A 17,708-nucleotide genomic window follows, 5' to 3' on the forward strand; every position below is an offset into this window, starting at 1 on the left:
CTATCATCAGATCAAAATGGCAGTTAAGGACCAGGAGAAGACAACATTTATAACTCCCTTTGGAGCCTTCTGCTATGTGTCTATGCCCTTCGGGCTCAAGAGTGCCCAGGCAACTTACCAACGGTGTGTACAAAATTGTCTTCACAAGCAGATTGGCCGTAATGTACATGCTTACGTGGATGATATCGTGGTTAAATCCAGGGAGAAGGAGACTCTGATTGATGATTTGAAGGAAACCTTTGATAACCTGAGAACATACAAGATGATGCTTAATCCGGACAAGTGTGTCTTTGGTGTACCGGCGGGCAAGCTATTGGGTTTTCTAGTGTCCAACAGGGGAATTGAGGCTAATCCGGAGAAGATCACGGCTATCACCTCCCTGGCTAAACCGAAGTGTATCAACGATGTTCAACGCCTGGCAGGCCGGATTGCTGCGCTAAGCCGGTTTATCAGTCGCCTGGGTGAGAAGGCAATCCCTTTGTATCAGATGTTGAAAAAGACGGATCAGTTTGTCTGGAGTTCTGCTGCTGATGAAGCATTTGAGGACTTAAAGCGGCAATTGGCCAATCCGCCTGTGCTCGCCGCTCCCGTTGACAAGGAGCCGTTACTGCTATATGTTGCTGCTAATGTTCGGGCGGTCAGCGTAGCTATTGTGGTGGAGCGAAAGGAGGCAGGTAAGGAGCATCCGGTTCAACGTCCAGTCTATTATATCAGCGAGGTGCTCATTGAGTCCAAGCAAAGGTATCCGCATTGGCAGAAGCTGGTGTATGGAGTTTTTATGGCAAGCCGGAAGCTTAAACAATATTTCCAAGGGCACTCAATTACGGTGGTCAGTTCTGCTCCTTTGGGAGATATCATCCAGAACCGGGAAGCAACTGGCCGGATTGCAAAGTGGGCCATAGAGCTGGGGCCGTACGGTTTGAAGTATGTGCCTCGGACAGCGGTTAAGTCTCAAGCACTTGTTGATTTCATCAATGATTGGACGGAAATGCAAGCACCTGAAGAAAAGCCGGATCATACGTATTGGACCATCCATTTTGACGGATCCAGGCAGTTGGAAGGCTCGGGGGCTGGAGTCGTATTAACTTCCCCACGAGGTGATAAGTTTTGTTATGTTCTCCGTTTAATGTTCCCTTGTACTAACAATGCAGCTGAGTATGAAGCCTTGCTCCATGGTCTCCGGATGGCTAAGGAGATGAATCTAAGTCGAGTTAAGTGCTTCGGTGACTCGGACCTTGTTGCTCAGCAAGTGTCTTATACTTGGGACTCCAAGGACCCACTCATGGCAGCATATCGTCATGAGGTGGATACTGTCGCAGGTTATTTCAAAGGCTATCAGGTGGACCACGTGGACCAGCGGAAAAATGAAGCGGCAGACGCTTTAAGCCGGCTGGGCTCTCAGCGCAAACCGGTCCCACCCAATGTTTTTCTGGATGTGCTGCACAACCCGTCGGTCAAGATCCCTGGTGAAGAGGATTTGTCTATTCCTGATCCGGAGGCTCAATTGGTGGCAGTTCTTCATGTTATTCCGGATTGGACGCTTCCTTACCTGGCGTACAAGAACCGGGGCGAGTTGCCAGAGGATGAGATTCTGGCCCGGCAGATAATCCGGCGATCCAAGTCCATGGCTATCATCAACGGCGAGTTGCATCATTGCAGTGTATCAGGAGCTTTTCAATGTTGCGTGTCTCCTCAAGAAGGCCGTGAAATTTTGCGTGAGATCCATGAAGGAGATTGTGGTCACCACGCCGGTTCAAAGTCTCTGGTGGATAAAGCGTTTCGCCATGGCTTCTATTGGTTAACTGCTCATGCTGATGCGGAGGATCTGGTCAGACGATGTGATGGTTGCCAAAGGTTTTCAAGACGTGCTCATGTACCGACTCAAGAATTGAGAATGGTTCCAATTACTTGGCGGTTTGCGACTTGGGGGCTGGATATGGTTCGGCCTTTCAAAAGGTCCCAAGATAAGAAGACCCACCTCCTGGTGGCGGTTGACAAGTTTGCAAAGTGGGTGGAGGCAGAACCTGTTAGCAAGTGTGATGCGGCCACGGCGGTTCAGTTCGTCAAAAAGGTGATTTTCCGGTTTGGCTTTCCGCACAGTACTATCACAGATAATGGTACCAATTTGTCCAAAGGTGCTATGAAGGAGTTCTGCGAACGGGAGCACATCCGGCTCGACGTTTCATCAGACATCCATAGTCCAATGGTCAAGCAGAAAGAGCTAATCAAGAGTTCTTGAGAGGTATCAAGCCCCGGCTCATGGTTCCTTTGCAGAGAACGCCGGGTTGTTGGGTAGAAGAATTACCATATGTGTTATGGAGCATCAATACAACACCCAACAGATCAACAGGATACACACTGTTCTTCATGGTTTATGGAGAGGAGGCGGTTCTCCCAAGTGATATCCGTCATGATTCACCTCATGTCACGGCTTATATTGAAGCGGACAACGAGACGGCACGGCAAGATGCTTTGGACCAGTTGGATGAAGAGCGTGACCTCGTAGCCGCCCGATCGGCGATTTACCAGCAGGATCTTCGTCGTTATCACAGTCGCCGGGTCAGAACCAGAACCTTTCAGGAAGGTGATTTGGTGCTTCGGCTCATCCAAGATCAGACTGATATGCATAAGCTATCCCCACCTTGGGAGGGGCCTTTCATGGTCAGCAAGAATCTACACAACGGGTCGTACTATCTGATCGATATTCGAGAGCATAAGGACTCACGTACATCAGAGGAGGAGACTAACAGGCCGTGGAATATAGCTCATCTTCGGCCTTACTATACCTGAGCCATTGGCTATACTTATGTACATATTACAACAATGTGTATATTATGATTAAATATAATAAACCGGAGCCTCAGCTAAAGTGGGGTATCTGTTCTTTTACATCATGTGAGGTTACACGGAGTTGCTCTAAAGCGGCCTCCGGTTTACCCCTTGAGTTCGCTTTGCTAAAAGCATCGTGCTATATCACTTGGAGGATTGGTCGTGTCCGAACCAATACCATGCCTCTTGATAGGCGAGAGCCACCAGATCACTTGCGGACTTGGTCATGTCTGAACCAATCATGCCTCTTGATCGGCCTAAGGCCACAGAATCACTTGGGGGCTTGGTCGAACCCGAACCATGACCACGCCATTTGGTCGGCATAAATGCCACAGAATCACTTGGGGACATGGCTGACTAGAACCATAGTTACACCTAACGGGAGCTTGGTCATGTTTGGCCATGGTAACGCCATTTGATCAGCTTAAATAAACCTTTTTTGGCAAACGTTTTTGTCGTTGCTTTTGCTTCACACTTTTCTTTGAAGGGTTTTTTTGCCTTTCATTGTGTTTTTAAACCGACAAAGTTTTTTAACCAATCAATTGACGGAACACAGTTCATGTCAATCCGGAGACTATTTGCCCGCTTGATCCTTGTTGTTAACATCCTCTTATGGACTAACACGGTGTTTATCACAACCCGGCACAGTTTTATTATAAACCGGCACAATATGGAAGGAGTTATCAGTACTCAAGATTTGGGTTATCACCCTTACTACAAAAAGTTGATAAAACCAACGATGTGATTCAATATCACAGGTATGATATATTTCATATTTGATTATTCTTAAGTGCAGCCTTTGTTATAAACCCGGGTTATATGTTGGATATTATGACCCGTCCGGCGGTAAACCGCCAGGACACTTTAAACTTGTTGTATGCAGAAACAGGTTTGTTAAACCGGCCTGGCTTTGGACAACAAGTCGCCAGTATATATTTGGATTGCGCCATTAGAATCATGTGCTTATAAATCATTGGGTTATATTATTCAAATAGCCAAACTTGGCTGAAATTTCATTATGATGTTGAATGAATAAGGTTTTCATACCGGATTATATTATATAGCGCAATGTCTACTCTTTTATCAAAGGATATGATTTATTCTACAATGGAAGGAATAGTCCCGAGTCGCTGCAGGCTTACAACCCGGCACTTGGGGGCTACATTATTCAAATTGGGATTACATGCAAGTCTCATGTCGCTGCAAGCATGCACCATGACACTTGGGGGCTAATGCAAAGTCATTTTTACTAGTCTTATTGAAGACCCGACTCATCATATTATAATGAGCCGACCCTTGGGGGTACCAATTGCTCCTGTCAACAATTCAAGTGTCATATATATATATATATATATATATATATATATATATATATATATATATATATATACAGGAGCTCTTATCTCCCCCAACAGTGTGGGTTTGCAAAATTCCGCTTCAAGGTTGGCCAAGCCAACTTCACACTCAATGATGGCAGAAAGTGTTTTGGAAAGTTCATTACCACAGGAAGAACAAGTTATGCACGAAGGCATATCAATATCAAAGGTATCAGCTAGCCTATTACAAGGCAACATGGTGCCCATAATAATATAATTGTTTTTCACAAAGGAGAGGCAGTTTTAAACCGGCTTCCGGTTTAAACTTGGCCACCAGCCTGGCCTGACGGTTGTGGGTCATCCTGCGCTGCTTCAGCTTCCGTTTCTCTACCCAGTGGCTGGAAATCCACAGTTGTCCAGTCGATTCCCATTAATGCTTGAAAAACAACTTCATCATGGATCAGCAATGATGGGTCAATATCGGGAGCGTAAGTATGCTTACGGATTGGAGGGATCAGATTTTCCGATTCATGGATTGGTGCAGCTATTCGCTTGTTCTGACTGTCATATTGGGCTTGATAATGAGACAAGTCTGCTTCCTCAGCCAGTTGACAAGCTAGCGGACGTACCTCCCGGTTTATTGCTCGCAAATCCGCTTCACCAAATTCTAACCCGTCTTCCTTCAAGCTGGGATAGCCCTGAGCCGCTTCAATAGGATCAAAATCCGGCACCCAGGCTTTTGCCCAGATTAAGGCATTGATTGCACCAGTTCGAGCAGCAGATTTCTTAAGCTCTTCAACTCGGGCAGGAAGCACTGACAGTTTCATCAAAGTATCTTGAATCAAAGTGGGCGCCGGCTTGTTATGAGACGCGGTACAGATGATCCGCTGGGCACCAGTATACAATTGTTCAACCAATGTATAGGCGACTTTCAATTTCTTCTGCACATCTGACCCCAAGTGACCAATGCGTGTCCCTAAAATACCATAAAGGGTTAATAAACCGGCGACTCTATAAGAAGGCAGAGCAAATTCAGAAGGCAAGCTAGCTTACCAAAGATAGCAGTGGTCATGGCATGAACGTGCCGCTTTATGCTGGTCAGTTCATCCGTCACTGGTTTTAGGGCAGCCTCGGCATCCTCTGCTCGTTTGATCAAAGCGGACTTTTCAGTGGCCCAATCCGCCCGTTTCTTCTTGAAGTTCTCCTGAAGCTGTTCCATGGCGCTTAAAGCACTGGCCAATTCCTCTTTTGCTTTGGATGTTTCAGCCTGTTGGGTTTTCAGGTTTTCTTGAAGATCGATGACTTGGTTTTCTTTCGTCTTCAGCTCTGCCTGCATGCATACAGGTATATGTTTCAACAAATCGGTAGAAGGATTCAAGTACCAACCACATAACAAGTTATGCGCTTAGCACTTGGGGGCTAATGCATATTCGATCTTCATCTTTCCATTGTTTACAAAGTCCCAAGATTAATACAAGCATTCAACTTGGCACTTGGGGGCTAATGGCTATTTGATCATATATATTCTGATGCGGTAGTTTCAATTACTTAAAGTACCGGTTTAACTATGCTAAGTTGAACCGGCCCTTGGGGGCTACATCAGCAAATTTCACAGCATCAAGATTTATGTTATTAAGTCCTGGTTTGAAAGAATATTTCAAACTGTCCGTTGGGGGCTAGGAGAGTCAGCAAGAATGGAAGCATACAAGCAGGAAGGAGCATATGGAAGTTACCTCATATTTATCTTTCATCATATTAACCAGACCGGCTTCGAAATCACGGCTGCTATAGAGCCGATTCAGATAGCCAGAATGGATATCTTGGGCGTTCAGAGCAGCGTAAGTCATCAGATCAGCGTTCCACTTGCCTTTGCCAAAAGCAGCAAATTCTTCCTTGGCAGAATGTTTGGATAAAGCGACAGGATTCCTTGGCTCAGTATGGCCAGTGCCAGTAATGACAACCTCATCATCCTTGGTACCGCCGGTTTGCACTGGAGTTGTTGGCTTGTCAGTAGGTTTTGCTGGACCGATGGAGCTTTCAATCCGGATGGAACCTGTGGGCTGATGGATAGGGCCTGAGGTATTAGTAGGTCTCTCTTCAGCAATAATATCATCATGTGTCTGGGGTGGATTGTTGGGAATATCCTCAGGAATAGCCACTTCAGCATTGGGTGTCTTGTCTGCTTCAAGAACGACATCTTCTTCGGCCACTTTGTCCAGGCGGGCCTTCTTGCTTGGCCTAGGTTTGGCCCTGAGAAGAATAACAAAATCGAATACAGCATATGTTCTAAGGCAATGTACTGCAAACATCACAATAAATATAGCTTACCCAAGCACTGTTTTGAGCGGTGGGAGCTGAGTAGCCGATGACTCGCCAGAAGATGAGTGGGAAGTAACCTGGTAATCAGAGTCAGACGGATTAAGAGGTTGACGAAAGCAGCCCGCTTTAGGACAAGCACTGACAAGCAAATTAGAGACCTCGGAATGGCATTTCCGAACCGGACTGTTCAGTAAACCGGCGGAGGTAACTACCTGGCCGCTGTGCCGGGTGGTGCGGCGAGCTTCGTGTTGTTGGGTCTTCATAAGAAGTTTAGGATCCAAATAAGCAAGAGGATGAGAAAATTTAACTTTCCGGTTTGCCTAATGGATTTTTTGTGAAGGCAAAGTTTCTGAATCGGAAGAGAGAATAATTACCTCTGCAACATCCGCGTGGCTGGCTTCGGCATCATCCTGACAAATATCATCATCAATAAGATGCATGAAAAAGAAACCAAGTGAGTCAAGCTCTACCTCAAAGTCCGGATTGTCCACCTCATCATCAGGGGCCGGATTAGAAGATGCAGTGGTTCTTTTCCTGTGGGCAGTCTTCTTCACAGCTTTAGTCTTTTGCCGGGTTGCTCTTTCTGGTTTGTCTGGTTTTTCTGGTTTCTCCTGCGGCAGTTTTTTACTCGAAAACGGATCATTGCCCTGATTATGCAGACACTGATATTAAAAACAATTACCAGACATATCAATAACAGATTCAGCAAAGAGAAAAATCAAAGTCTTACAGCTGGCGATTTGTTGGTGGCACAGAAGGGAAGCAGGCCGGTTCTAGCACAGACGTGTTCCGGTTCATTTAGTATCTTATGCACAGCCTCTGTGATTTCATCATTGGAGAGCTGGAGTTTTGAATGTCGCAGTCGGTCATCAACACTGTCAGTATACTCGCACATCAAACCGGAGCGCTGACTAAGGGGCAGTATGCTCCATGACATCCAACAGTGAGCAAGATCAACCCCTGTTAAACCGTTGCCATAAAGGCTCTGAGCTTTGACAGCTGGGGAGCATATTTGCTTCTCTCCTGGGTAGTCAATCTTTGAGGAAAAGGGTGTGTATTGCTCAGCCGCTCCGGACGAAAGCCAGGCAAGGGATTCTCATCAGCAGGGGAGGTGTCTTTGCAGTAGAACCATGTCTGATTCCACTCCTTGGGGTGACTGTGCAGCTTGGCGTGAGGATATGTGACCTCTTTCCTTTTCTGAATCGCCATGCCACCCAACTCCATATTAGAGCCATCAGTAAACTTAGTACCGGCGGTTTAGATGGAAAAGGTCTCTGAACAATTCCACTGTGGGCTCCTCTTGAAAGAACACCTCATAGAGCACTTGGAAGTGGCACATATTTGTAACAGAGTTGGGGCCAGTGTCTTGCGAATGGAGTTGGAAATCGGCTAAAACATCCCGGTAAAATTTAGAACCGGGCGGCTTAAAGCCCCGGGCTAAGTGATCTACGAAAACAACAACCTCTCCTTCTCGAGGGGTGGGAGGGCATTCTTTGCCAGGAGCCCTCCAATGGATGGTATCTTTGCTGCCTAAAGCGCCAATCAGGACTAAATCGTCCAGTTGATCCTCTGTGACGCGAGAAGGAACCCAATTGCACTCATATACTTGCTTGGCCATGTTGGAATCTACAAGGTAGAAGATCCCGGTTCAAAAATGCATTTGATCAAGGTACGTTCATATGGGCACTGTTAAACCGGAGACAGCTCTATCTAAACCGGAGTTTTATGAAGCAACAACATCTGGCGGTTCAACAAGGGGACTAATGGTATATACCGGTTTGGCAATTTTTCTACAAAGTTAAACCGCCGGATTTAAGCATTGAAACCGTTGAGATTGCGGATAGATAAGGGTACAGAAACAGATTTCACAAGATCTCTCTAGAGCGACGGATCTGAAGCAAGTTCAGAAAAGAAGGAAAATATTCAAAGTTCAAAAAAGAACAGTACCGAATAGATGGGCAGAGATACAGATAGATCTATGGTCTTGAGGCATATAAGTAAAGGCGGATGCTAGGAAATACCACTACACAGAGCAAAGGTTCACTGGTTCCTACAGGATCTATCATATGAATACGAAGAAAACGATGAACTCTGAATAACTTGGAAACCCTAGAACGGATCTACGGAGGAAAAGATGAAGAACTCACCGGAGCCGAGGAAGAAACAGAAGGTCGCCGCGATGCTCTGGTACAGTCAGGGTGATGCAGCGGCCAAGGTTGGAGCAGAGGTCGTCGACGGCGGCGGAGCTCCGAAGCTGGACGACGCGGGGAAGACGAAGTAGAAGGGCACGAAGGGGAGAAAAGGAAATGACCCTTCGGTCCTATTTATAAGGCAAGGGACAGGAGTCAGGCATGAAAATCAAGGAACCGTGGGTCTGGAAACGGAGCTGTCGCCTCGATTGTCGCAGACTTATTAAACAAAGAAGGTATCATGGATAAGTTTCTTTATAACAGGTGACGTCACACCGGTTTACAACGACCAGAGAAGATGACATCACGGCGGTTCAACGAACTACACGAAGATGTTGAAGGTGAAGATTTTTGCTAAGGATTGACATGAACCTGTTCAAATCAATCCGGGGCCTAATGTTGGGGATATTACTACTGGGCGTAAACCGGCCTATCTGGGCCGGGTCAACTTCATCAGTAGTTAGTTATGCTAAAGCCCAAGAAGGCAGATGAGGGCTCAAGGCCCATAGTCGGTTCAAGGCCTGTAGCCGTAAACCGGCGTTGGTATGTAACTTGTATTGTAAGTTGGGAATAAGTAGAGACCAAACCGGACACATCTATGAGCCGGTGTTGGGACTCTGTAAACCGACGGGCGTCACCCATGTATATAAGGGGACGACCCAGCGGCGGTTCAAGGACAACAGACAACAACTCGAGACATATGCGAAGATTGTTTGCTCCCTAATCATCGAAACCCCATCAATTGCATCACAACTAGACGTAGGCTTTTACCTTCATTGAAGGGGCCGAACTAGTATAAACTCTCTTGCGTCCTTGTGTCTGCTTTAACCCCTTCAAGCTAACCCGTCGCGATGGCTCCACGACTAAGTCCTTTCTCTAGTTCATCTGCCATGACAAAACCACGACAGGGTGGCCAAGGCACACGATGCATGGGGTTTATACGGCTCTCTCTCTCGGCAAAGGTTTCAGAGAACACCGGAGACTTGCCCTTGATTATCTCATCCACCCCTCGTGAAATCTGACTGAATGTATTATAGTAGCTGAGAAGGAATGAGCATGATACCTCTGGTGGTGGAATGGATTTACCATGTACCAGCTCATTCCGCAGGTGCCATACTCTCCATAAGACCATGATAATTCTGCTCCTGATAGACTCATGTGATTCTGCAAGAAGGTGAAACAGCCATTCAGTCCCAGTCCACTTGATCAAGGATCTGTTCGGTAGAGGCCGGTGATTCAGCATTAAATCCCAAAGATTAGCAGCATTTGGGCAGGATATGAGCGCATGAAATGATGATTCCTGCTCCCGATCACATAGTCTGTAGTACCCATTCGGCTCGAAATACCTTCTTCTCTTTTTAGCATCCGTCGGTAGGGCGCCTGAGACCACTTGCCAAGCAAAATTCTTGAGTTTTGGTGGAACCGCAGCATTCCACACTAAACGCCAGAGAGATCTATCACCTGATGGGTGACTGATGGACGAACCTGGACAAAACTGTTCATAATGGCCGCCATCGCCACATGATAAGCGCTTTTTACTGTCAGCATGCCTGATTTCTCCCAAGGCCAAGAAATAAAGTCCTCTTGTTGCCTCGTAGATGTTCTGATCTTGAGGATGTTGTCCACATCCAGCTGCCAAAAGTGTCGCTGTACCAGCTCCACCTTCCAGTTACCCCGATCATCTAGGAAATCACTTACTCTGTTAAGACGACAGTTCCTCTTGGGAGTAATGAGTGTGTATGGCGGACCACGTGGAATCCATGGATCCCTCCACACGTGAATATTAGCACCATTGCCAACACGCAATAACATTCCTTTCTTCACTAGTTCCAGGCCATACTCGATTCCTTTCCATACTGCCGAAGAGTTTCCCGAAAACACTGTATCAACCAAGCTACCATTGGGGAAATATTTAGCTCGAAGGAGTCTAGCACATAGAGAATCTGGTGCCGTGAGGAGTCGCCAAGCTTGCTTAGCAAGCAACGCCTGGTTATAAGCTCTCATATCTCTGAATCCGAAACCTCCTTTCGACTTGGGTAAAATTAGCTTGTCCCATGCAGTCCATGCCATTTTCCGCCTGCCATTCTCTACCCCCCACCAATATTGTCTCATCATTTTTGTTAGATCATCGCACACGGAGAAGGGAAGTTTAAATATGCTCATGACATAAACTTGGATGGCTTGTGCAACAGACTTGATTAATACTTCTTTGCTAGCTTGTGATGAATACCTTTCGCTCCAGTAAATTAACCTCTTACTCAATCTGGATTGTAATGACTCAAAACGACCCTTATGCATATGACCTTTCGGTATAGGAAGGCCAAGGTACTTGGGTTCAAACTCCTGTTGAGTGACTTGCAGAATACCTTTCACTTCTTCAACCATCTGAGGAGGGCAGCTGTCAGCAAACAAGATTGAACACTTTGAAGGATTGATAAGTTGACTCGTAGCTGAAACATAAGTGTTCAAAACATCCCTGACAATCACCGCTTGATCCGAGGAAGCCCAAAAAAAGAGCAAGGAGTCATCCGCAAACAATAAGTGTGAAATAGCCGGAGCGCCCTGGCACATTTTTATACCCTCAAGACCTCTTTCTTGTACAACACCATGTAAAAGAGCGGATAAAGAATCAGCGACAAAGAGAAACAGGAAGGGTGATAATGGGTCACCTTGACGCAAACCGCGAGATGGTGAAACCTGTTCCAGAGATTTTCCATTAAACTTTACCACAAACTTTACCGAACGCACACACTCCATGACCTGGGTGACCCATTCTCTCGCGAATCCCCACTTCAAAAGCGCCCGCTCCAAGAAAACCAAATCAACACGATCGTAGGCTTTGGAGAGATCCAACTTGTAAGCACAAAAATTATTGCCTCCAGTACTGGATTGTGTATGGTGTAAACATTCAAAGGCAATGATTGAATTATCTGAGATAAGTCTTCCCGGGATAAACGCACTTTGATTTTCAGATATGAGCTCTGTAAGGAGTGGACGAAGACGATTTACCATGCACTTTGAGACTATCTTGTAGATCACATTGCATAAAGAAATAGGGCGAAAATCCTTTAGGGAGGAGGGATGCTGAATCTTGGGTATTAACACAATAGATGTGTCGTTTACACCGTCAGGCATGATCCCAGTCACAAAGAACTGTTGTACCGCCTTCACAATTTCCTCTTTCAACACTCCCCAATTCCTTTGATAGAACCTTGCAGGAAAACCATCAGGCCCGGGTGCCTTCAACAGGCCAATTTGAAAGAGCGCATCTGAAATCTCTTTCTCTGAAACGGGTGCCAGCAACCTTTCGTTCATTGCAGCTGTAACCTTGGGCGTGATCATATCTAACAAAGCATCCGGAGTTAAGGTAGGGTCCTTAGTATACACCTCCTGGAAATAAGAGGCTACCATGCGTTCCATGATCCATCCACTCTCTGAAGTCTTCGTATATTGTTCCTTCTCGCACGCCACACTGCCTCACGATGAAAGTATTGGGTATTACGATTCCCTTCCTTCAGCCAGGCGATGCGGCTGCGTTGGAGCCACATCATTTCCTCCCGGTAGAGTAACTCATCCAAACACTCCATTTTCTGTCTGATTTGCACTCTGTCGGCATTGTTGATTTGCATAGCTTCAAGCTCAAGTCGAAGGGTTTCAATCTGTTTTTCAACATGCCCAAAATTCTCTTTACTCCACTTCCGTAGATCAGTCATAACAGACTTCAGCGAGGCAGCGACGTTCCCAAGGTTCCCGGTTGGAACATAGCTAGAAGCACAATGAGCTAATTCATTTGCAGGCATGGGTTCTCCGAATACAAAAAGAATTTGGATGGTAATCAAAAGTCTAATGATTCTCACTTTTCATAATTGGCTGCTTCTGACTTTGCTCTTGAGACTATATTTTCTCAAGAGAACAATCTGAATATCCTTTTGTACAATATGAGCTAAACTTAGACCGCACACTTGTAAAATGCCATTTATTTAGCAACGGACGAACATACATATAGTCCATAACTAGTTAATGTGTGCTACTTGAGTACATTAGTCTCCTGCATTACAGCATGTATCGAGATGGGCATGACAAGGATATTCACAAAAGAGCTAGCGGCACCAAGAAAAGTCATCTCTGAAACTACTCTTCTACTGGAAATCTCACACATCACCCTGAATCCGCGACATGTTAACTGGATCACCTTTGGTTCCAGCAGATATTGGGACCTGATTGGAATAAAAACTCCCAAGAGCAACCAAAATTTCTGATCAAATTCCAAGAAAATACCAAATAATTTTAGACCATGGGACTCGGGGGTGGTATGTGCTACCTGGGAGAAGGGGAGGGTGTCCACAAGACCACAAGCAGTGCCTCCCGCAGAAACCGCCTCCATTGTCAAAAGCAATCCATCAAACAACTACAGAGCATCACAACAAACTGAACTGGAGGAAAACAACTTACAAATTGATGAGGGCGGAACCAAGCCCAGCGAACACGGCGTCAGTGCCTTTCGCATCAGCACCGTGGAGGATCAACTCCTCACTTTCTCGCTGAACGACTAAAGGACTCGAGCGGCACGCCAGCAGCGTCTACTACACGAGGAAGGACATGACGAGCACCAACCCCCTCGACTTGGCCTTCGGCTGCCTGCACTTTCAGGTAGCCGCATCCCAGCCCATCGATCGAATAATTCTTCCAATACGTTCAACGTGCCAGCACCTCCGTAGGGCTCTCCGGCCGCCTGCCCGTGTCACCGCTAAGCCAGGCAGCAACTCGTGCCGGCAACACGCATGTGCACTATCTCGCCGCTGGGGGAACTCCAGGCATGTGCAGCGCAGCCCGTGCCTCCATGCCGCCCGAGGAAGCCAGCACTTGCAGCGCGCCCGCGCCAAGCCAGCAGGAGCCAGGTGCCCCGCCGCGGTGAAGCTAAGACGGGGAGGAGGTAGGGGAAGGAAGGAGCGGCGGCTAGGATTCTCCACCAAGCCGCTGGCGATGGGAAAAAAATTATATGAGAACAGGTCTCACGGTTAGCAGGTGAGACCTGTCCTGATGGATGACACGTGGCATTCACAAATCACAAAGCATCTAATCTCTCTCCCTCCCTGATTTTAAGTGAGGGATGGGGGATGCTTTGTGATTTGTGAATGCCACGTGTCATCCATCAGGATGGGTCTCACGTGAGACCTGATCTCATAGAATTCTTTTCCACGCGGGGATCGTGAGTTGGAGAGACCTTTTTCCCCTGTTTTCCGTTGACGATCGCGGGAGCTGATTCGTTAAGATGCGATCGCGAAGGAAGTTACCGTAATTCGGGGACGCGTGATTTGCTTGAGCGGATGGGGAAGTTGCGAATCAGGGGACTTTTCGTTCGTGGACAGAGTTTTCGTCCGCCAACTGAAACTGCTAAACAAACTTTTTCGTGAGGATTATTGTTATCTTGACGGTTAGATATAAATGGACGACTATGATTGGATGGTTCTAATTAATTTTGGGTTGTTGTGTGTAGATTAGGCTGAGTGTGTGTTGAATATGTTCTCTTATTTAATAGCAGCAGAGATAAGGTCAAGGTACAACTCCGGGTCGTCCTTTTACCGAGGGACACAACCATTTGAATAGATAAACTTCCCTAGAGGGGTGCACCACATTTCCCAACATGCTTGATCACCTTTGGCCGGACGCATTTTCCTGGGTCATGCCTGGCCTCGGAAGATCAACACATCGCAGCCTTACCTAGGCACAACAGAGAGGTCAGCACACCGGTCTAAATCCTATTGCGCAGGGGTCTGGGCCCATCGCCCATTGCACACCTGCACGTTGTGAACAGAGAGGTCGCTGACGTCAAAAAGGCTTCGGCTAATACCACGACATCGAGTGCCCATAACTATTCCAGCGTAATTGGTTAGTGCATATAGGCCAGTGGCCAGACTCATATCAAATACCAAGATCTCGTTAAGCATGTTATTTTGAACTAACCGCGAACGCCGACCAGGTCCACGCCCACCACTCTCCTAGGTGGTCTCCGTCACAAAGTAACTGTCGGAGGCCGTCGGGAACTGTCGTGGAATTGTCACGGCAGATGTCCTATTGTGAGGACTTAGTCGTGAGGCCAACGCATCTATGTGGTAGCTTGAGAGGGGTTGAGGGGAATCGAGAGACGCAACACAAGACAAGGATTTAGACAGCTTCGGGCCCCGCGAAATATCATCCGGTAACAACCCTACATGATGTTTGTGGCTAGGTCTTATTATCATCACGAGGGAGTCACCGTAAACCAGCTCTCCCAGTTATCCCTAACCCTTCAGATTATTTTTCCCCTCTCATGAGGTGCCCTGCCCTTCCTTATATATGTTGAAGGGGCGGGTTACATGTAGAGTCCAACTTGGATTAAGACTTAAACTATTTTGACTCCTCTCCATGGGATTCCTAACGTCTTGGGCTTCATAACGTCTCGGGCTTCATAACCCGACTCTATCTGTCGGGTTATGACTGTCAACTAGTTATCAATGTATGTCGGGTTATGACTGTCAACCAATTATCACTGTCTGCTGGGTTATGACTGTCAACCAGTTATCACTGGCTGCCGGGTTATGACTATCAACCAGTTATCACTGTCTGTCGGGTTATGACTGTCAACCAGTTATCACTGTCTGCCGGGTTATGACTGTCTGGCGGTTTATGATGGTCTGTTGAGTTATCATCTGACTTAACTCCTGCCTGGTTATCATCTAACTTAACTCCTGTCGGGTTATCTTCTGACTTAACTCCTGCCAGGTTATCATCTGACTTAACTCCTGCCTGGTTACCATCTGACTTAACTACTGCCGGGTTATCATCTAACTTAACTCCTGTCGGGTTATCATCTGACTTAATTCCTGCCGGGTTACCAAGTACCAGCCGGGTTATAACTTCAGCCGGGTCATACCGCGGGGTATATCCCCGACATTAGCCCCTAGTTTAATTTGGATTTATCCATGTTAAACTGATCCTGAGCATCCTTATATCCTTGTCAGTTCCTTCTAGAAAATCCGGGTCAATAGGCCAGCTTCATAATCAATTTGCTGACATTGGTTTGTCACAGAAAAATATTATGAAGAATAATTCATTTGACACAGCTCCCAATGCTTTAACAGAAATATTGGTCCTTAAAATACTCATCTGATCTTCAGCCGGTTTAAGGACGTAGAACTTGCCGGTTTAAGAATGTAGAACCTTGCCGGTTTAAGAATGTAGAACCTTGTCGGTTTATCATTTCCGGTTTACAAATATTGATGGCATCGGGTCATAATTGTAGTTAACATCAAGCTTGAAAATATACCTCTTATATGCATATCACTTGTAGGCCCCAAGTCTTAAGAAGGTAGCATAGCAACAGCTTAAGACTTGCTTCAATATAAATATCACAATCTTGAAGAAATCCAATTTGTTCATCCCAGTCATTAGTCATAAACTGAGTATTCTATATATATAGCCCCCAAGTGCTGGGTTGTCATGCTTGCAGCAACCTGGGACATGTAATTTCCTGATGCTCATAAAACTTCAACCAGTGTAGCCCCCAAGGGACGGATCATTATGCAATAATGAGAAGGGACTTTGTAAATATAATCATGTAAACTTTGAACAGCAACGTGTATCCCCCAGGACCGGCTCAGTAAGATAATAATGAGTTGGGACTTGATATATACTTCATTGAAAATAAAATCATATGATGTAACCCCCATCATGGGGCTTGAACCCACGTCCACAAGGTTAAGAGCCTTGTGCTTTACCAACTGAGCAGTGGACCCTTCAATATAATGGATTAAAAGCTTTGTACCTTGTATTGTTGACAACAGCAATTGGTAGCCCCCAAGGGCCGGCTCATTACGATGTGATGAGTCGGGTCTTTAATAAGGTGAGCAAATAATGACTTTGCATTAGACCCCAAGTGTCATGGTGCATGCTTGCAGCGACATGAGACTTGTGTATTTGATGTAATACCAACTTGAATCATGTAGCCCCCATGTGCCGGGTCGTAAGCCTGCAGCGACTCGGGACTATTCCTTCCATTGTAGAATAAATTATATCCATTGCGCTGAAGCGACTTTGAAAACCTCAATCATAATATTGGTTATTGATAACCATAACAAAAATCCAGACATGTTGGCTACTAAAGATTTGAATAATATAACGTGGTTTGAAAACCGATTGCAGCTATATAAACCGGTATATCCGTGCCCATATGATACATGCTATGATGATGTAATGATGATGCAATGTATGACTTAATATATGATGATGTATGTGTATGATCAAGAGGGTTTAAGCTATGGTTCGGATACGACCAGAACCCCCAAGTAGTCATAATTGTGGCATTGCGCCAATCAAGAGGTGTAGCTATGGTTCAGATATGACCAGAGCCCCCAAGTGATTTCCCTGGTGGCCTTATGCCTATCAAGAGGTGTAGCTATGGTTCGAATACGACCAAGGCCCCAAGTGATTTCCCTGGTGGCCCTTATGCCTATCAAGAGGTGTAACTATAGTTTGAACCCATAGCCCCCAAGTGATTTCCCCGGTGGCCTTATGCCTATCAAGAGGTGTAGCTATGGTTCGGATAGGACCAAGCCCCCAAATGATTTCCCTGGTGACCCTTATGCCTATCAAGAGGTGTGACTATGGTTCAAACATAGCCCCCAAGTGATATTGTGAGATGTGCTCAAGGGATACCCATATTTGAGTTGTGCTGTGCAGCAGACTCTCTTTGGCCCCTTATGATAATATTGGCTTGATAGCCGGATTACCGAAGTAACCAGAGCTGTGCCCTTATGATAATATTGGCTTGATAGCCGGATCAAGAGGTGTAGCTATAGTTCGAATTCGACCAAGCCCCCAAATGATACTGTGAGCTGTGCTCAAGGAGCACCTATGTTTGACATGTGTTTTTGCAACAAACTCTCTTTAGTCCCTTTAATTTTTCCTGAAAACTTGAACTTGCGAGAGATTATTCTTTTTGAACCGGAAATTCTTAAACAGGATACTGAGAGCTTCAAAGCTTTGTGGGACATAGCTTTCTCTTGAACCGGATTTC

Source organism: Triticum aestivum, chromosome 7A (assembly GCF_018294505.1).
Source record: "Triticum aestivum cultivar Chinese Spring chromosome 7A, IWGSC CS RefSeq v2.1, whole genome shotgun sequence".
In the NCBI taxonomy this organism is placed as follows: Eukaryota; Viridiplantae; Streptophyta; class Magnoliopsida; order Poales; family Poaceae; genus Triticum; species Triticum aestivum.